Source organism: Mauremys mutica, unplaced genomic scaffold, assembly GCF_020497125.1.
Source record: "Mauremys mutica isolate MM-2020 ecotype Southern unplaced genomic scaffold, ASM2049712v1 000972F_np12_obj, whole genome shotgun sequence".
Lineage (NCBI taxonomy): Eukaryota > Metazoa > Chordata > Testudines > Geoemydidae > Mauremys > Mauremys mutica.
This window is the reverse complement of record NW_025423082.1, coordinates 100,001-120,160: the sequence shown is the minus strand read 5'-3', so window position 1 is coordinate 120,160 and position 20,160 is coordinate 100,001. Positions and strand designations below refer to the sequence as shown.

At 49.4% G+C, this 20,160-nt stretch overlaps 2 non-coding genes across 2 annotated transcripts; one reads left to right on the top strand and one right to left on the bottom strand.

Annotated features, from left to right (window-relative positions):
• The first annotated feature begins 1,396 nt into the window (after positions 1 to 1,396).
• Positions 1,397 to 1,468, top strand: TRNAM-CAU. Its single transcript has one exon. It is a non-coding gene; the product is annotated as a tRNA-Met (tRNA).
• A 769-nt stretch (positions 1,469 to 2,237) lies between these two features.
• TRNAN-GUU lies at positions 2,238 to 2,311 on the bottom strand. Its single transcript has one exon. It is a non-coding gene; the product is annotated as a tRNA-Asn (tRNA).
• Between the last annotated feature and the right edge of the window lie 17,849 nt (positions 2,312 to 20,160).

Here is a 20,160-nt window from a genome sequence, read left to right as displayed (position 1 = left end):
GAGAACCTGCTAGAAAAGTTTTGCTGGAAGAGTTAGCAGAGCGAGATTGTTAGTCACAGGACAGTGGGTGGGTTTATGCAAATTCTGGACTCTGGGGCCAGGGGGGGCACGTGCACCACCTCTGCAACTGACGTTTGCTACCTCACTCCATAACAACGCACTTTTTACCTCTCAGGACCAAAAATATACACCGTGAAAGAGATCTAACAGCATAAGCTTAGGGTAAGCAACTACAGCACTAACAACAATTTTAAGAGATTCAAAACCGCCTCTGTCTTTCCACACCAGGAACAGCAGAAAGGACATCAGCACCACCTGCAAGACACCAACAAACATCCATTTCTACCTCCCACCACAAGCGGACGTTAGGAACCCATACCCCTTAATGGTGAGTACTTTTCAGGAGAGGGTGACGCTCTCAGGCCTCAAATGCCAGGTACAGTTACTCTGTCCTTGATCCAAAATCAACAGGAAAATACACTGGATTACTCCTGCCCCAATAACAAAGAGACTGGGGATATCGCAGCAGCTGAAATGACCGTTTGGACAAGCACTCCCATCATGCAATCCGGGGTGGGTGTAACTATGCAAATGACATCAGCCCCAAAAGGCCTTGACAACACATCACCAACAGATGGCAGGGCAGACTTCATACTGACCCTGCTTCAACTACATTGTGGCAAAGATTCCAAAACACCCAACGTTAAACCTCACCAAACGCGGGTCAATCCATCCTCAGCGTCGTAACCGCTCGTTATACTCCACACCCGAACGTAGCCCTCATATGGACAACATACCCTCCTAACTCAGTATCTGTACGTTAACCTTTTACCCCCCAGTCAGGGCTATTGCAGATTATGTATTCCTTATGCCACCCGATCTTAAACCGAACTTTGCACCCCTTGGGTAAGCTGTACGTTGTTCCCTGAGCACCAGAAACTTCTATGCCGAAACTCTGTACTGTACGCTTTTTTTTTCTTTGAACGTCATCTTAATAAAATGTTGACTTTTGTTCGAGATCCCGGCTCCTGTTCCTTTGCAAGGTGTGTGCGTTTGCTCCGGGTTTTAGTCTGCTAATACAGCGGGGCGGGGGGGCGATCGAGCCAGACGCGCTTGCCTGCTGCAGACACGGATCCAAGGCTGAACCTCGTCCCCCACAAGCTTGAAAGCTTAACTGAAAACTGTTTAAGAAGTGCTCCCGTCTCCGGCACTCAGCTACCCAGCTCCCAATGGGGTCCAAACCCCAAATAGATCCCTTTTACCCTGTAGAAGCTGTAAAATCCTGTGACCAGGGCAGCTGCCTAGCAGCCTGCGCATCTGCCTGCCAGCACGAGAGCGCGTAAGACACTAATCCGGATAGTGGCAGCTAGGTGGCAGGGGGAGGGTGTGAAGAACCAGCAGAGTGGCGCAGCGGGAGCGTGCTGGGCCCATAACCCAGAGGTCGATGGATCGAAACCATCCTCTGCTAGGCGTGCGCTTGTTTCTTTTCCCTCTGGGCCTTCAAGCGAGCCAGTGACCAGCAGAGCACCAAGAGCCTAGGCCATGAGGCAAGAGGTGGCTGAGGCGAAGCGGCCTGCCAGGGAGCTCCCCGGCACCTCTGGCTGCCTGGGCTGAAGGCAAGAGGCAGGCCTGGGCGTGGCGAGGGCCTCCTGTCCTGGAATGAGGCTGCAGTGCTTCCTGGTCCCCTTTTCCCACCACCCCGGCAGGTGGCTGCTGCGGGAGAACACGAGGGAGGCTCTGGGGGCGCTAGGCAGTGCTGTGTGTGTGGCTGTCAGGGGAAAGAGCCGAGGCTCCCGACTCGACCTGCCATTGACTCGCGTGGCTCTGCGCGGCCGTCAGCCGGGGCGGGGCGGGCCAGGCTGCGGACGTGACTCAGGCTTGGGCCGCATGGCTGTGCTTTCCTGATGAGGCATGAGGCAGGCCAAGAGCTTTGCACAGCGTACAGGGAAGTGGGAGGGAGGCGTCTTTGAGCCGGCGTGTCTCCTCCGCTTCTCCCTTGCCGCTTGGGCGGAGGCGGGAAGGGAGCGAAATGTTCCCGGCTGAAAGTTTTTGTGCTCGGCCTTGAGGATAAAGCCTGAGCCTCCGGCACGGCTGCTGGCAGATGGGTTTCTGAATGGCATCCAGCCCGCTCTTTGGACCACCAGCTGAAAGCACTGAGGCCAAGAGGCAGCAAAATGGGACCTTTGAGGCACCCCCACAGGCCTCGGGGAAGCAAGGAAGCAGCACAGGCTTAGCGTCGTCCCTGGGTGGGCTCGAACCACCATCCTTTCGGTTAACAGCCGAACACGCTGACCCATTGCGCCACAGAGACACGGAGGGGCAAGGCTGTATTGAGCACAAAAGCCGGGAATCAGCTCAGGGTACGGTATAGCACATGCATGCAGTGGTTAGACAAGCAACAGCAAGGAACTGGACTGGTATGGAGTGAAAGTTCTGTGGGAAGGAACCGAAAAGAGCAACGGGGCTGTGGTACAGCGCTCACATACACTTTCTTTGGCCTGTTTTGCTGGAAGAGTTAGCAGAGCGAGATTGTTAGTCACAGGACAGTGGGTGGGTTTATGCAAATGCTGGACTCTGGGGCCAGGGGTGGCATGTGCACCACCTCTGCAACTGACGTTTGCTACCTCACTCCCCTGGCTCCCCTGCCTCCCTCTACTCATTCACAGCAAACAGGAGCTGTGTTTGGTTTTTTGACAAGCAGCTCCCTGAGCCCGGAGTTCACAACAAAACAAAGAGAGGCATCACAACAAAACAAGGAGAGGAACCTTCACTTAAAAGGATTATGGGGAGTTTCTGGATGTCAATCACTGCGTAATAAGGTTACTCCCCGTTTACACTGGAGTGGGAGCGTCTCAGCCACTTTGCAGCAGCTGTTATTCCTCTCGGGGAGGCGGAGTACCTGCAGCACTGTAGCCACGGAGATGCAGTGCTGCATGTGCCTTGCCAGTGTGGACGGAGAGTGAGTTACAGCGCTCTGGGCGGCTTTATTGCACTATAACTCGCAAGTGTAGTCAAGGCCTGCGTGCCCGTTCTCAAGAAACTGACCAAATGCTTCACTGAGGCTACTTAGGATGAAACACATTGAGATACAAGTGCATGGCCAATATTCATAACTTCAAATACAAAAATGATACACACATACAGGCAGCATAGTCATAACCAGCAAACTACAACCTTTCCGTAGACACCCCACTGGACCTCCCCTGTACAAGACCTGGTGCAGCCATAGGCCCCTGGTTGCAGCGGTGATCTATACGGTCACAGTTCATGTCAGTAACATCACAGTGGGCACGTCCGAGGGGGCTGGTCTGGAAGCGGGAGGGGGTATGAAAGCCACAAGGTGGAGGAAGGGAGGGGGACAGGGTGTGATAAATCTGCCGAGATTTGTTTACTGTGGTGCCTAGATCCCAGCTCCAGCCCCCTATGGTTTGTGGGTGGGAATTCCCTAATTAGTCAAGCAGGAAACACCCCCCCCCTCCCCCCGTATGGGGCTAGGGAAACTTACCAGACTTCAGTACGGGAGCCTGAACCTACTAGCCAGAGGTACCGGTGTGATCTAAAGGGGCACCCACCAGTGAGGCCCAGGGGAGACACGTCATCCCCTCCCATCTGGCTGCTGGCAATGAGGAGGGTGTTGCCATTCACACCAGGGAGCTGTCCCTGGACCCTGCTGCGGGCTTCATCTCCTGTCCCAGCCTCTGGCTAGTAGGTGAGTGAGGAATGGGAAGACTCCTGCCCCCTCTCTCTGCTGGGAGGAGTGGGGGTGCTCTTTGTCTCCCCTCCCCTCAGGGGCGGCTCTAGACCCCAGCGCACCAAGCAGGCGCGTGGGGCGGCCCTTTCCCTGGGGGGCGGCATTTGGCTTCGGTGGACCTGCCGCAGGCATGCCTGCGGGAGCTCAGCCGGAGCCGCGGGAAGAGGGGACCCGCCGCGGGACCGGGGAAGGGCGGCGCAGCGCACCGCGCTGCTTGGGGCAGCCTATTTTCTAGAGCCGCCCCTGCCTCCCCTTGATGCTTCCTGGCTGCTGTCCTGTGATGGGGGTGTGGGTGGAACTATGCTGCCTGCCTGCCTCCCACAGCTTCCAAGTGATTGGCCCCTCCCCTGTGAGCAGTGGGGTTGTCAGTAGGCAGCAGGTACTGAGTGAGGGGCTCTTGCTCTTTCAGGGGCCAATGGCTTGCGAGGAGGGGGCTGTGTATTTCACCAGGGAAGAGTGGGCTCTGCTGGACCCCGCTCAGAGAGCCCTCCACAGAGACGTCGTGCAGGAGAACTATGAGAATGTGACCTCGCTGGGTAAGGATTCCCATCCCCTCAGTTATTAGAAGGGGAAAGAAGAGTTCAGGTTCACAAGACCCCACAATGCGACCTCTACTCTGCCCTGTTTCAGCAACACTCCAACAGGCCAATGACACATACTGGCACTTTGCCCCGCCCGCCACACAACACTTTGGGGCAGAGCTCAGGAGCAGGATAACACAAAGCCCAACGCCTTCTCTTTGCTAAGGCAAAACTTGGTTAGGTCCAGTGCAGGGAACAGAAGCTACCTACGCTTGGCCTGCACTCAAACACTGAGTCTGCTGCTCACTATCCATCTTAGACTTTCCTAATGTCACCACCCCTCTACCCTCGCGCTCAGGATTCCTTCATTTACCCCCATTGAGCATTGGAGGCCATTAGCACATATGCCACCAGAATGCTGACAACCCTCGTGACAAGAACACACCTTGTAGGTTGTGTCAATGACACAACCTACAACACTTAGCACTGACGTGAGGAATACCTGTTCTTTGGAGATTCACACGCACCTCTCTTCTTCTCACAGTCCCGGCTCTGCCAAGCTGCTCCAACTGTTCCCTCCGCTGTTCATGTAAAGCTACAGCTGACACAACACAAATAATGGCATGTTCTTAGTCTTCCTTCTATTGATCATTGATCAGTACATTTTAAGGTCAGGAGATACTATTAGGTCATCTAGTCCGACCTTCCATATAGTAGGAGCCATACACTTTCATCCAGTTACCATTGTAGTGAGCTGAATAGCTTGTGTTTTGATGAAAATATCTTCCAGGAAGGCATCCAGTGCTGAGTTGCAGACTTGAAGAGATGCAAGTGCCAAATTTTCCCTGGTTGGTTGGTAAACCGTTGCTCCACCCTTACTGACCTATTCCCAGTGACATTTGCTAGCCCCAAGGTTAGGGCGTAAGCTTCCTTTTGCAGGTGTGGTGGGTAGTTCTTCATTTCCTGGTTCTCAGATGTTTAACTTTCGCCACTCTCCACATACTGGAAGGGCAGAGGCAGCACTAGGCAACCTTAACTGTGCTTTAATGTAGTTTATAGAATCATAGGACTGGAAGGGACCTAGAGAGGTCACCTAGTCCAGTCCCCTGCACTCATGGCAGGACTAAGTATTATCTAGACCAGGGGTGGCCAACCTGTGGCTCCAGAGCCACATGCGGCTCTTCAGAAGTTACTATGTGGCTCCTTGTCTTGGCACCGACTCTGGGGCTGGAGCTACAGGTGCCAACTTTCCAATGTGCTGGGGGTTGCTCACTGCTCAACCCCTGGCTCTGCTACAGGCCCTGCCCCCACTCCACTCCTTCCTGCCCCCTTCCCTGAGCCTGCCGTGCCCTTTCTCCTCCCCCTCCCCCCCCCAGAGCCTCCTGCATGCCACAAAAAAAGCTGATTGGGAGGTGTGGGGAGGGAGGGGGAGGCACTGATCCGTTGGTGGGAGGTGCTGGGAGCTTGGGGGAGGAAGCTTATGGGGGTGCTGCTGATGTATTGCTGTGGCTCTTTGGCAATGTACATTGGTAAATTCTGGCTCCTTCTCAGGTTGGTTTAACTGCAATGAATTGACAGCCCTACTTCCTATTCATTCTGACTAACTCCTGGCAGTAGCTCCCTCCCTGCACTTCGTTCTGCCTGAGTATTTGGGTGGCAACTGGCTGAAGAATTCATCTCTTCCTCTCTCCCCTTTGGGGAAGAGTTTGGGGAACTTCAGTCCCTGATTTTTTTTTCATCTCTAGCTGTTATTCCACTTTGTTCTCCCCTTTCCATTCCTGTTTGTGATGGTTTTTCTTTCTGCGTCCCAGCAGGTGCTGGACTGGGGAGTGAGACCATGGAGCAGAATTCTCAACAGGAAGATGATGAGGAAGTGGAACCACATGGCACGTTATTGCAAAGATGCAAAGGGAGTGTGTCCAGGAGTTGTGATCAGGGAAAAGCCTGTGAGAGTCAGCACATTCCAGAGAGGTGGCAGGGAAACCAGGCAATGCAGAAGGTTGGTTATTCTGTTTACTATCGGAGAACTCCGACTTCTCAAGGAAACCACGGCCCAGCAGAGAATCCCCAGGGGAGAGAGAAATAACACGTGTGTTGAGTGTGGGGCCTGGTCTACCCTACGAGTTTTTATCAAATTTAGCAGCGTTAAATCGCATTAACCTTGCACTTGTCCACACAACGAAGCCCTTTGTATCGATATAAAGGCCTCTTAATTTCGATATCTGTACTCCTCCCCAACGAGGGGAGTAGCGCTGAAATCGGTATTGCCATTTCGGATTAGGGTTAGTGTGGCTGCAATTCAACGGTATTGGCCTCCGGGCGCTATCCCACAGTGCACCATTGTGACTGCTCTGGACAGCAATCTGATCTCGGATGCACTGGCCAGGTAGACAGGAAAAGGCCCGCGAACTTTTGAATTTCATTTCCTGTTTGCCCAGCGTGGAGCACCGATCAGCACAGGTGACCATGCAGTCCCAGAATGAAAAAAAAGCTCCAGCATGGACCGTACGGGAGACACTGAAGCTGATCTCTGTATGGGGAGATGAATCTGTTCTATCAGAACTCCGTTCCAAAAGACAAAATTTTGGAAAAATCTCCAAGGCTATGATAGACAGAGGCCACAACAGGGACTCAACACAGTGCTGCATGAAACGTAAGGAGCTGAGACGAGCGTAACGGAAAGCCAAAGAATCAAATGGACACTCACGGAGTTGGGACTGAGGACTCTAGCTATCCCACAGTTCCTGCGCTCTCCGAAAACCATTTGCATTCTTGGCTGAGCTCCCAAAGACTGAAGAGTCAAAAACATTGTCATGGGTGGTTCAGGGTATATGTCGTCAGCCCCCCCCCCCCCGGTGAAAGCAAAGGGAAAAAAAATAGTTTCTCGCCTTTTTTCAATGTCACCTTATGTCTACTGGATGCTGCTGGCACATGTGGTGCTGCAGCGCTACACAGCAGCATCGCCTTCCCTTCCCAATGGCAGACGGTGCAATATGACTGGTATCCGTCGTCATCATGCCGTGAGTGCTCCTGGCTGGCCTGGCTGAGGTTGGCCGGGGGCGCCTGGGCAAAACTGGGAATGACTCCCGGTCATTCCGTTCTTTAAGCTTTGTCTAATGGAGATTCAGTCCTGCCTACCTTCATGCCTTCCAGCTTCCATACTGGGCACACCACACAATCCATTGTCTACAGTCAAGCACTGAGGTACAAACGCATCTGCTCCAACCCCTCAGACAGAGACCAACACCTACAAGATCTCCACCAAGCATTCTCAAAAATACGATACCCGCATGAGGAAATAAGGAAACAGATCAACAGAGCCAGACATTTACCCAGAAGCCTCCTACTGCAAGACAAACTCAAAAAAGAAACCAACAGGACTCAGCTGGGGCTGTATGTGATGGCCAGTGAAAACCCCTCCAACCCATCATCAGGGATCTACAACCCATCCCTGGAGAATGATCCCTCACTTTCACAGGCCTTGGGTGGCAGGCCAGTCCTTGCCCACAGACAACCTGCCAACCTGAAGCATATTCTCACCAGTAACGCACACTGCACCATAGTAACTCTAACTCAGGAACCAATCCATGCAACAAACCTCGATGCCAACTCTGCCCACGTATCTACACCAGCAACACCATCACAGGACCTAACCAGATCAGCCACACCATCACCGGTTTATTCACCTGCACGTCCACCAATGTAATATATGCCATTATATGCCAGCAATGCCCCTCTGCTATGTACATCGGCCAAACTGGACAGTCTCTACAGAAAAGGATAAATGGACACAAATCAGATATTAGGAATAGCAATATACAAAAACCTGTAGGAGAACACTTCAACCTCCCTGGCCACACAATAGCAGATCTTAAGGTGGCCATCCTACAGCAAAAAAACGTCAGGACCAGACTTCAAAGAGAAACCGCTGAGCTTCAGTTCATCTGCAAATCTGACACCATCAGCTCAGGATTAAAGAAAGACTGTGACTGGCTAGACAACTACAAAAACAGTTTCTCCTCCCTTGGTTTTCATACCTCAACTGCTAAAAGAGGGCCTCATCCTCCCTGATTGAGCTAACCTCGTTATCTCTAGCTTCTTGCTTGCAAATATATACCTGCCCCTGGAAATTTCCACTACATGCATCCGACGAAGTGGGTATTCACCGACGAAAGCTCATGCTCCTGTATGTCTGTTAGTCTATAAGGTGCCACAGGACTCTTTGCTGCTTTTACAGATCCAGACTAACACAGCTAATCTTCCCCCCCCTCCCCCCGCCACCATTTATCTCTGCTTTTATATCAGGATAGTGAACTCAAGCTAGCTAACTCCATGGCAAATCCTAGTGCAGTCAAGATCCAGGTAAATTTAACCTCCATGTACCTAGTTGAAGTTACTCCTGGTTCCCCCTCCCTGGAGCTGATGGACATTCCTATTGGAGGGACACACACCTCCATGACATGGCACAAAGGAGTGAATGAGAGTGTGGGACTCATCCCAAGGAAAGGTGAGCTGCAAAATTGAAAAGCAAACAATGCAGGTGAGGGACTTGAGAGACCACAGTGACAAATGGTGCCTTAAAGTTCAGTGTGTGGGAATTAGCAAAAGGAAAACAAAATCTAGACAAGATTTTTATGGTCTTTAACTCCCTTGCAGCTTCTCGGATGACAAATAAGGGCTGAGCTCTGACAGAACTGTTTCCCTAGGGCATCCATAGGGTTTCTCCCCTGTGTGGATCCTCTGATGATTACTAAGGGTTCAGAGCCGAGCAAAGGTTTTTCCGCATTCACAGCATTTATCAGGTCGCTCCCTATGTTGATTCTCTGATGTCTAATACGGTTTGAGCGCCTACTGAACTACAGCTGGGGTGACCATGGGGTCTGAGATGGGGCAGCAGCAGCAAGGGGGCAATGTGGGGGACTTGTCACTTGGGAAAAATGAAACAGCAAAATCTCTCTCTGTGCTGCAGCAAAAGCCTCTCGTTTATCCCCTAAACCCCCTGCATGTAACTCTCCACCCCTACTCTGGCGCTCAGAAACCCGCTCACTCCTGTGCACATTTTTAATTTTTCTTGGCTTTGTACAAACAATTTCCTCATCAAAATGATCAAGGACATTTAAAATGTGAAAAACAAAACCAAAGAAACCCCCACCAGTCTCCCCACCGCACATGGCTTGGGTCTGATTTTTTTTTTCTGAAATTTTAAGGCAGTAAAACTCTGACTTCTATTGGCCAGATAACAGATGTCATTCTCCCATGCTGCACCTAAGGCCTTGTCTACAGAGGTGCAAAGCCACTTTTGGCAATGGAACTCCTCAGTTTCAGTGACATGATAAAACCACTTTGATGGGAGTCGTAAGGGTTTTTATGCAAAAGTTTTGTCACCAAAGTGTTAGTGTAGACACTGTGCTTTATTTTAGTGCTGTGATTGGCCTCTGGAAGGCGCCTCTCAATGCCTATCCTGACCCCTCTAGTCAGCAGTTTCAACTCTGCTGCCTTGCAGCCGGGTAAACACCTTCTGCCCCTCCCCCTTTAAAGGCCCAGGAACTTTTGAAATTCCCCTTCCTGTTTGCTCAGCATGGAGTATTCACATCCCATCTTCCCAGCTGACCATTGGGGTTCCATGCAGCAAACGCTGTCCTGCTTGGAGCACTGCAGAACTGCTTGATCTGATCAGTATCAGTTGCTCTGACTCCCCCCTGTACCCAGCTACTGGCTCGCAGAACCACCCCAAATCCTCCAGCGGCCACCCTGGCAAGGCCTGGCCTAGCAGGCTGGGCAGTGGGTGTCCAGCTCCCCCCAGCTTCCTCCACCAGGGACCCACAGACCCCAAGGTTGCAGGAGGCAACCCTGGCCCTGGGACGGACACACCCGGAATTGCTACGACCCTCTATGCCCAGCTGCTGGCCCATAGAGCCACCCCGAATCCTCTAGCTGACCCCCAGGTGAGGCCAGGCCTGGCCGGCCTGGATAGCAAGTGTGCAGCCTCCTCCACAGGGGACCCACAGCCCCCAAAACTACAGGACTGGGGTTGACCTGGTGGCTGAATGGGGACTTAGAAAAATTTTAGCGCAACCATCAGGGACCGGCCACTCATGCCTAACCGAGCCTGACAGGTGCCGTGTCCAGTGTGAGTGGTCATGAATTATTATAATCCTTACAAGATTCCCATGGAAGGTGGGGGGTATATAGTTTGAATAACAAGTCAAGAGAAAGGAAAGTCTGCACATGAAGGACAGAACTTCATGGAACAGTGGTTTTATTTATTCTCTCCCATGCTAACAAAGGTATTAATAATATCTAGGGAATGCAATAGAGCCCTTTGACTAAAAAGCCTGGCAGTTCTTCCTTGTTGGTATTCTGGCATGCCCAGGCTGAAAGGACTTTCGCATTGATCTTCAGCCATTTCCCTCTTGCTCCTAGAGGGAAACCATAGTAACTGACTGGGGCCAATGAAGTCAAATCTTTAATCTGATTTGTCAATGTTTTAAAATGCCTCGTTTTCTCTGCTCAGTTCCTTTCCCGGGCCAGGAGGTCACCTGACCTCTGTCTCCAACACCTTCAGTTGGCACCTTTGCAGAGAAGGGGCCCAGGCCATTAGTTGCTAGGAGACAGAGTGCCAGGCATTTAGGTGCAGTGGCCCATTGCTCTACAGCAATCACACAACCTTAGTCCACCACCTAGATATTAAGAACTTCCTAGGGGACACCGAGGCACTGTAGCGAGGACGGGACAGGAAGTATAAAAGCCTGGCCTCAGCGTTCAGTTGGGAGCAGGCTGCCAGAGAGGGCAGAAGCTGGTGCCCGAGCTGACTCCGGGCCCAGCCTGCCCCGTGCTCGGTACCTGGAGGAGCACTGGCCCGACCTGCCCCGTGCTCGTCACCCAGAGGAGCCGCCTGAACTTCCCCACATCCGACCTCCCGAGGAGTGGCCTGAACTTCCCCACGCCCGGTATCCTGAGAAACCCATGGCCTGGGACCCACCGGACGACGCCGGCGGAAGACAGGTACCCAATGAGGGGGAGTTTGGAAGTGACCCGGGGGTAGCCGACCCCGGTCAGGCTGCAGATATACCTGAGCCTATGTCAGTGTGTTGCGGCCAGGATCCCCACTGACTGCAGCGGATCCACGCCGCTGCTAGGGCCCCGGGCTGGCACGCAGAGGAGTGGGTGGGCCTGCGTCCCCCCTGCCACCCCTCTCACAGGTGGCAGTCTCCCCCTCACCTCAACGCTCAGGCGTAAGGGCCTGGGCCTATACACTAAACTGTTTGTCTGCTCAGCCCCTGCACCAGAGGGCCTGAGCTCCCTGAACTTTGTGTTCTTGCTCAGCCCCTGCACCAGAGGGCCTGAGCTCCACTGACTTTTTGTTGCTCAGCCTTGCAGCTGGAGGCCTGAGCCCGAACTGACTTGGTATTATCGTCGCTGCCCCGAAGCAAGGGGCCTGACCTGAGTACGTGTGGCGGGCTGGTGTGGATCCCCTCAGCCCCAGGGAGGGTCGAGCCCCGGCCCCACATGCACCCCCCCTCCTACAGGCACCAACACAGAATTCAGAGAAAACATTAAGAACATTCCCAGTTTGCCACAACTCTTAATAGATCCGGATGGGAGTGCACTGGAGAAACTATTTAATACTTGATCACAGGAATAATTCCTGATGGCATAAAAAACTGCCGTTAGCTGTTGATCCCTAAAACAACAGATTCTGAAGCCTTAAAAGACTTGTGGAATTGGAGACCATTGACTATTGGATCCATTGTGCTTCGGCTTATTTCGCGAATAATATCAAATCAACTTATGAAGGCATGCCCATTGAACGCACGACAAAGGGGATTTATTGCCATGTTCGGCTGTTTGGAGAATCTTAAAATTCTCCATATAATACTAAACCAAGCTAAGAAATGCAAAAAATCATTAGGAGTGGTATTTGTCAATATTGCCAAGGTATTTGACACAGTATTGCATGATCATATCATGTGGGTACTGAGAGAAAGGGGCCTGGACCAGCATATGGTGGATATCATCAGTGACTCTTATAAGAATGTCCACACCTATATTGAAGTCGGAAAAGAATCTTTATCATCTATTGCAATAAAAGTTGGCGTTAAGCAAGGAGGTCCCATCTCTCCATTATTGTTCAATCTTCCGCTTGACCCTCTAATTACAACGCTAGAGAAGACTCATATGGGATTCTCCTTTGGGATAAATAGGATAACATCTTTGGCCTTTGCAGACGATTTGGTCTTGCTTAGTGATACCTGGGAGGATATGAATATAAACATTGGGATTTTGGAAACCTTCTGTGGATTAACTGGCCTAAAAATACAAGTTAACAAGTGCTATGGGTTTTTTGTAAGCCCCACTCATGACTCACATACTATTAACAATTGTGACGCTTGGAAGATAAACAAAGATAATTTGAACATGATTCTCCCTGGTGAGTCTGAAAAATATCTGGGACTCAAAGTTGACCCATGGACCGGGTTTTCTAATCCTCTGCTTTCTGAAAAACTCAACATGTGGCTTGAAAGACTTAAAAAAGCTCCATTAAAGCCCTCTCAGAAGTTAACAATGTTAAATGTATACACAGTACCTAGAATCATCTATATGGCTGATCATACTGAGACTAAAGTCTTTATCTTCATTGGACAATAACATTAGAAACATGGTGAAACAATGGCTTCATCTTCCAGCGGATACATGTAATGGTTTTATATATGCCAGAACAAGAGATGTGACAAAACTCGCTAGCCTTATTCCTTCAATCCAAGCACGGTGATTGCATAGGATTGCCAACTCGGATGATACAACAATCAAGAATATCACATTAATAAATAATATTGAAGAAGAATACCAAAATCTGTGGAAGATTGCCGGAGGAAAGAAGGACAAAACCCCTAAAATAACAATCCAGTATTCATTGACTATAGATTGCCTCAGCATACATTGGAACCTCTCAATGAATGGGAAAAACCAGCCCCAAGGAAGATATATCCAACCCCATGTAATTGCAGGAAAATCAAATTCACTCATTGGAAAGACCTGCCTTGTCAAGGAAGTGGAATAGAACATTTTGATAATGATACAATAAGCAACATCAGGATGAAATACCATCGCGGTTTCTCAGAACGTCAGTACCTTCTGGCTCTCAAACTTAAAGTTAATGTATATCCTACTAGAGAATATCTAGGACGTGGTAGACAAACAAGGGTATGTCTACACTACGGGATTATTCCAATTTTACATAAACCGGTTTAGTAAAACAGATTATAAAAAATAGAGTGCACACGGCCATACTAAGCACATTAATTCGGTGGTGTGCATCCACGGTCCGAGGCTAGCATCGATTTCTGGAGCGTTGCACTGTGGGTAGCGATGCAGACATTGTTCTGTGCTATATGAATCTCTATCACACATCTTAGGACAATGTCCGGCAGTACAAGAAGCCCGTATTAGAAGACATAAATTATGTAGTATGCTGAAATGGGAAGCTCGAAAATTAAAATGGGTCATCCATGTGGAATCATATCTGAATACCATGGGAAAGGAATTGAGAAAACCTGACTTTATTTTTGTTAAAGGAGAAAAAGCCCTAGTCGTGGATGACACCGTCCGATTCGAATATAAAGAGAAGGTATTTGAAGACGCTGCTATGGAGAAGGTGAAATATTATGAAGATCTAACAAGTCAGATAAGAGAACTAACTGGAGCTATGGAAATAGAATATTATGGGTTCTCTCTAGGTATTAGGGGGAAATGGCCAAAATTCAGTGAGAAAGTTTTAGTAGCTCTAGGTATGTCAGATTGGCCGGTCTCTTTAGATGACAAACTTTTTAGTAAAAGGACTATATTGTACTCTCTAGATATACTTAGAATTTTTGAGAGCTTAGGGAGAAACAATAGAACTACTGTTCCATGAGGTTCTGTCCCTTGTGTTTTATACTTTTCTCTAATCTTAGCCAAGCTATATACGCCCCTAATTTTCCTGGGAATCTTGTGATGATTATAACACCTCATGATCGCTCACTGGATTTGGTAAAACGGAGTGGACGGGCTACCTGATGTGTTTTTACACTCTGAATAACTCGAAAAAGGAACCCGTGAGAAATAGCCAAATCCCTTGCTCTCAGAGAGCAGGTCAACCCCATGGGCTAGAATGGGATTGACCTGGTGGGCGGTCGTCCTGTGGATGTCCAAAAGGGGTCACCCGAAACCGCCTCGGACAACCAAGAGAACCATAAGGTCGGCGCGTATTTCAAGTTCGTCCCGCTGAACCCCGGAGTACATAGGAGTAAGGCCATACGTGTGTTGTGTAAGAAGTGTGGCAAAGCCTCTCTATATCATAATATCGCTTGCCACTACCCTAAGTGCAGGCCCAGGGAGGTGGATACCCCGTCTAAGAGCCATACCTGTTCTGCCTGTGGGCTTGCGTTCCATACTAAATCTGGCTTGAGCCAGCATTGTAGACACCGACACCCGGCTATAAGGAATGAACAAAGGATAAATGAGAGGGTTAGGAGTAAAAGTAAAGAGGGTGCATCCCGAGTCCGTATATGGACTGAGGATGAAATTGAACAACTTGTATTATTAGAGAAGAAATATATGGGGAAAAGAAATATAAATAAATGCATAGAAAGTGAATTAAAGATAAAAAGTAATAAACAAATAGCAGATAAAAGGCGAGAGTTAGCTAAGAAGAAGCAAGAAATAGCTCAGGAGCAGGTGACTGAGGTAGGACAGATTATAGAAAGTATTTTAGATGTTCCTCCTCCGAGAGAAAATATTTTATCATTAAAAAGGAATCCAGAAGTGGATTCTAGGGGTTTAATTGGTAAGTGTGGAAAGCAAAGTAGAGAGGGTAAAGATATAATAAATAGGCTGTTAGAAATTGAAGAATTACTTAAGAAGGATTCAACTAAAATATTTGGATGGACTGAATTGGAGAATATATGTCTCTCCTTAGTAGATGGAAAGAATTTTGGAGGAGATAAACAAGGTGAGACGAGGATAAAAGGTAGACGCAAGGGAGTAGGTAGTGAAAGGAAGAAGCAGTCCAGTGCTATTAGAAGGTATGCAACTAAAAAAGCAAAATATAAGTTTTATCAACAATTATTTAATAAGGATAGGAGGAGATTAGCTTGAGTTATTATGGGACAACCAGATAAAGTGAATTGTGAAATCCCTATTGGTGAAATAGAAAAGTATTTTATAGATATATTAGGTAATGCGAGACATGGGAATATAGTTGGGTGGCCTTCATCCATGGAGAGGGCGGATAATGATATATTAATGAGTCCGATCTCCGTGGATGAAGTTAGAAATGTTTTAAGGGAGATAAAAAAAGATAGTGCCCCGGGTCCCGATAAAATTAAGGTAAGTGATTTAAGGGACATTTTTAATTTAGACTCCTTAATTATTACAAAAATTTTCAATATGTGGTTTTTAAATGGGCAGGTCCCAGATGTTTTTAAGGAGAATAGAACAATTTTAATACCGAAAACACAAGATGAGGAGGAATTGAAGAAATTAACCTCCTGGAGGCCATTAACAATTGGATCAGTATGGGTAAGATTATATACAAAAATATTAGCAAAAAGATTATCGGATGCAGTGAAAATTTGTAGTAGGCAGAAAGGGTTTATAGCTGCACCCGGTTGTGAGGAAAATATTGCTATATTGGATAATTTGATCAAAGGAGCTAAGCGTAAGGGAGATGAAATAGCTATAGTCTTTATAGACTTAGCTAAAGCATTTGATTCAGTAGGCCATGGGCATATAATAGCTAGCCTTAAGAGATACGGTATTGATGAACGTTTTATTGAAATTGTTAGAGATTTGTATAATTGCACAACGAGGGTGTGGGTTGGGGATAAACATTCGGAGTCTATTTTAATTAGGAGAGGGGTAAAACAAGGTGACCCTCTGTCCCCGATTTTATTTAATATTGCTTTGGATCCACTTTTAACTAAATTAGAATTAGATGGAAGCGGGTTTTATGTTCAAGGAAATAATGTCACGTCCTTGGCTTTTGCCGATGACGTGGCAATTTTAAGTAATTCACATTTAGGGATGGTCAAAAAATTGGATATTTTAAAGAGTTTCTGTAATAGCACCAATCTTCAGATAAATGTGAATAAAACGAAGGGATTTCACATTTTACCTAAATATAAAACTTATTTAGTGAATCCAAAAAGTAAATGGACAATACGGAGTGAGGAGATAGAGTATGTTCAGCCGGGGGAATTTGAGAAATATTTAGGGGCACGAGTAGATCCATGGATTGGTGTAGGTGGGTCCTCACTTAAGGAGAAATTGATAGAATGGAATGAGAGTTTAAATAAGGCTCCGTTGAAACCAGCTCAAAAATTATTGATTTTACAGACCTATATTTTACCAAGGTTATTTTATAATTTGCTCTGAATAGAACCCCCATTTTATATTTTAAATGATTTGGATATTTTAGTTAGGAGAATAGTTAAAGATATTTTACATCTACCACAATGCACCACCGATGGGCTATTTTATTCTACGGTAAGAGATGGTGGTTTAGCTCTCACCAAATTTAGTGTGCAAGTCCCAAATACGTTAGTACGAAAATGGAGACGACATATTGTTTCTAGGGACACATGGATTGATCTCTCTTATCTATATGCAGGTGAAAATTTGGTTGATAAAATTATAGTCTTTAGTGCAGCAACTCCTCATCCCAGAAAATGGAGAGAGGAGGAGTTTTTAAGATGGGCTGGGATGAGATGTCAAGGAGTTGGCATAAAATATTTTAGGAATGATATAATTAGCAATTTGATTTTTAAGAACTCGGATAAAATCAAGTCCTCTGCATATAGTGCTGCACTTCAATTGAGGGCAAATATACATCCAACAAGGGAGATGTTAGCGAGAGGAAGAGGAGGAGTAAACACTCTCTGTAGATGGTGTGGTAAAGTTAGAGAGACGATTCCCCATATTTCGGGTCAATGTTATAAAACAAAGGAGATAAGAATTAAAAGACATAGGGTGGTTTCAGCATTAGTAGATAGGGTAGTAAAGGTAGGGTGGAAAGCTATTGTAGAACCCCATTTGAGAAATGAGAAGGGAGAATTGAGAAAGCCGGATATCGTATTTACAAAAGGAGATACGGCAGTGGTGGTCGATGTCACTGTGCGTTGGGAAGATAATGCCGGAAGTTTGAAGCAAGCCCATAGGGAGAAGGTGACTTATTATCTCGATTTAGAGACTAAGATCAAAGAATTGACGGGAGTTAATAATATCCACTTCTTTGGGTTTGTGGTGGGAGCGCGTGGTAAATGGAGTGAGGGGAATAATGAGTTGTTAAGTTTTGGAATAGATAGGGGAAAGAATTTTAAAGAAAGTATATGTAGACTTGTCCTTTATTCTACAATTGATATGTTGGCGGTTTTCAGTGACAGGTAAAGATCCCAGAGTTGCCATTCCGTGTATCTTGCCGAAATTAAATTAACTTAAATTAAATTTTAGTTATTTTAGTTTCCATGTCTTGAAATTAAATTTTAATTTTATTAGTGCTATTTAATATCTGTCCTTTAAAATATGGTTTTAATTATTTATATTAAATGTTTGGAAAATGGGTGATTGTTACTTTAAATCATTAATTGAATTTTATTAAACACTGGATATGGCTGCGGACTGGCCACAAAGTAACCAGGAAAGGGCAGGTAGTCAAGCCTGTACATAAATAGCCAAATGCCTCGTCATCTAATTAGTGACGCGCATGAATGGATGAACGAGAAGGACTTGCGGCCGGCCAGCAGGTCAACCCGGTTCTCCCTACGGGCGTCGGAGCTCCGGGTTGACCTGCTGGCCGGGGACCGCTGCAGCCAGCCAGCAGGTCAACCCGGTTCTCCCTTCGTCGGCCAGGGCTCCGGGTTTACCTGGTGGCCGGCGATCTCTCCAGCCGGCCAGCAGGTCAACCCGGTACTCCCTACGGGCGTCGGAGCTCCGGGTTTACCTGGTGGCCGAGTACCGCTGCGGCCGGCCAGCAGGTCAACCCGGTTCTCCCTACGGCCGTCGGAGCTCCGGGTTGACCTGCTGGCCGGGGACCACTGCGGCCGGTTCTCCCTTTGGCGGCCGGGGCTCCGGGTTGACCTGGCGGCCGGTTGGCTTTCCGGGCACCAGGTCACCCCCATGGTTTCGACGGGTTGACCTGGTGGCCGGTTTGCCTTCCGGGCCGGCGGTCCCCCCCACACTGAGGGCAGCGCAGCACCGCTCCTCGGGACCTCCGAGGGGGGCTCAATAGTCGACCCCCGGCAGGTCCGGGGCAGGCTCAATAGTCGACCCCCGGCGGGTCCGGGGGTTGGGGAGGGAGGCTTAACGGTCGTTCCGCAGACGGTCCGGAGGAAGGCTTAACAGTCGTCCCTCGGGCTCGCCGGGGGAAATTTTTCAAAGTCCCTTCCCCGCCACCAGGTCAACCCGGTTCTCCCTTCGGCCGTCAGAGCTCCGGACGGGGACGTGGAGCCCTGCGCGGCTTGCCTGGCGGCGGGGACCCGGTCTCGGAGGTCCCGATCCTTTTTAAAAAAAAAAAAATTTTTTTCCTCCGGGGACCAGGCTGACCTTCCTGCACTCCCCGTAGCCTCCGGGCACATTTTTGGGGAAAAGAAAAAAAAAAAGAAACAAAAAACCCTTCCCCGTGCCCGATCCAAACGACCCAGGGGAAAGTCATTCTCCGCGGCCGAGGAGGGTGAGCCCTGGGTGGCTTGCTTGGCAAGGGGACCCGGTCTCCGGAAATCCCGATCCCTTTTTTCATAATTTTTTTCCTCCGGGGACCGGGGTGACCTTCCAGCACTCCGCGGAGCCTCTAGGCAAAATTGAGGGGGGGGGGAATTAAAAAAAAAAAAAAAAACCTTCCACGAGCCCGATCCAAATGACCGGGGGGGGAAAGTCATTCTCTGCGGCCGAGGAGGGTGAGCCCTGGGCGGCTTGCCTGGCGGCGAGGACCCGGTCTCGGAGGGCCTGATCCTTTTTTCCTAAATAAATAAATAAATTTCCGCTCCGGGGATCGGGGTGACCTTGCAGAACTTCCCGGAGCCTCTGGGCAAATTTTGGAAAAAAAAAAAACTTCCGTGTGCCCGATCCAAACGACCGTGGGGGGAGGGAGTCACTCTCCGTGGCCGAGGACGGCGAGCCGCTCGTTCGCCTGGTTAAGCCGGAGGAAGCGGGCCGATTGATATTTGTCCAAGCGGGAAGAAAAACGCAGTCCCCGCTCGTCCACCAGGACAACCCCCAGGGACGCAGGCTGAAAAAATTTCCAAGTCCCCTCTTGGAGAGCAGGTCAACCCCATCGTCTAGCATGGGGTTGACCTGGCGGTCGGTCGTACCGCGGAAGTCCGGAAGGGGTCGCCCGAAACCGCCTCGTCCGAACGAGAGAACCGGGAGGTCAGCGCAAAAGTCAAGTTCCTCCCGCTGTACCCCGGTCGGCCTTTTTCGACGTGTCCTTTGAAAAAGGTGTGCGGAGATTTTTGAGGACAGGGTTTTCAGAACCTCTGAGAACCGGAGCTCAGCCTAGGGGACCAATCCGAGTTTGGTACACGACCTCGCCCGGGGGGGGGGGAAAAGTGGCCACGGGACGGCCTCCTTTCCCCGGCTCACTGCCAAAGTGTCATGGGGGGCCCCCCCGAAAGCCACCCGGCATGTCCGCCGCGCAGGCCAGGCGGCCGGACCCGAGCTCCAGGCGTCGGCGACCCACCGGCTGCCGTCCTCCCGACCGATGTGGCCCTGACGTTCGCGACGGGAAGGGCCCTTCGCGGGCCTGCACCCCGACGGTGGGGCCGTCCGGTGTTCAGGCGGATCGGGACCCTTCGCCTTTTCGCGCGCACCGATCCCAGGGACCGACATCGACTTCCGTCGTCCCAGGTGGCGGGC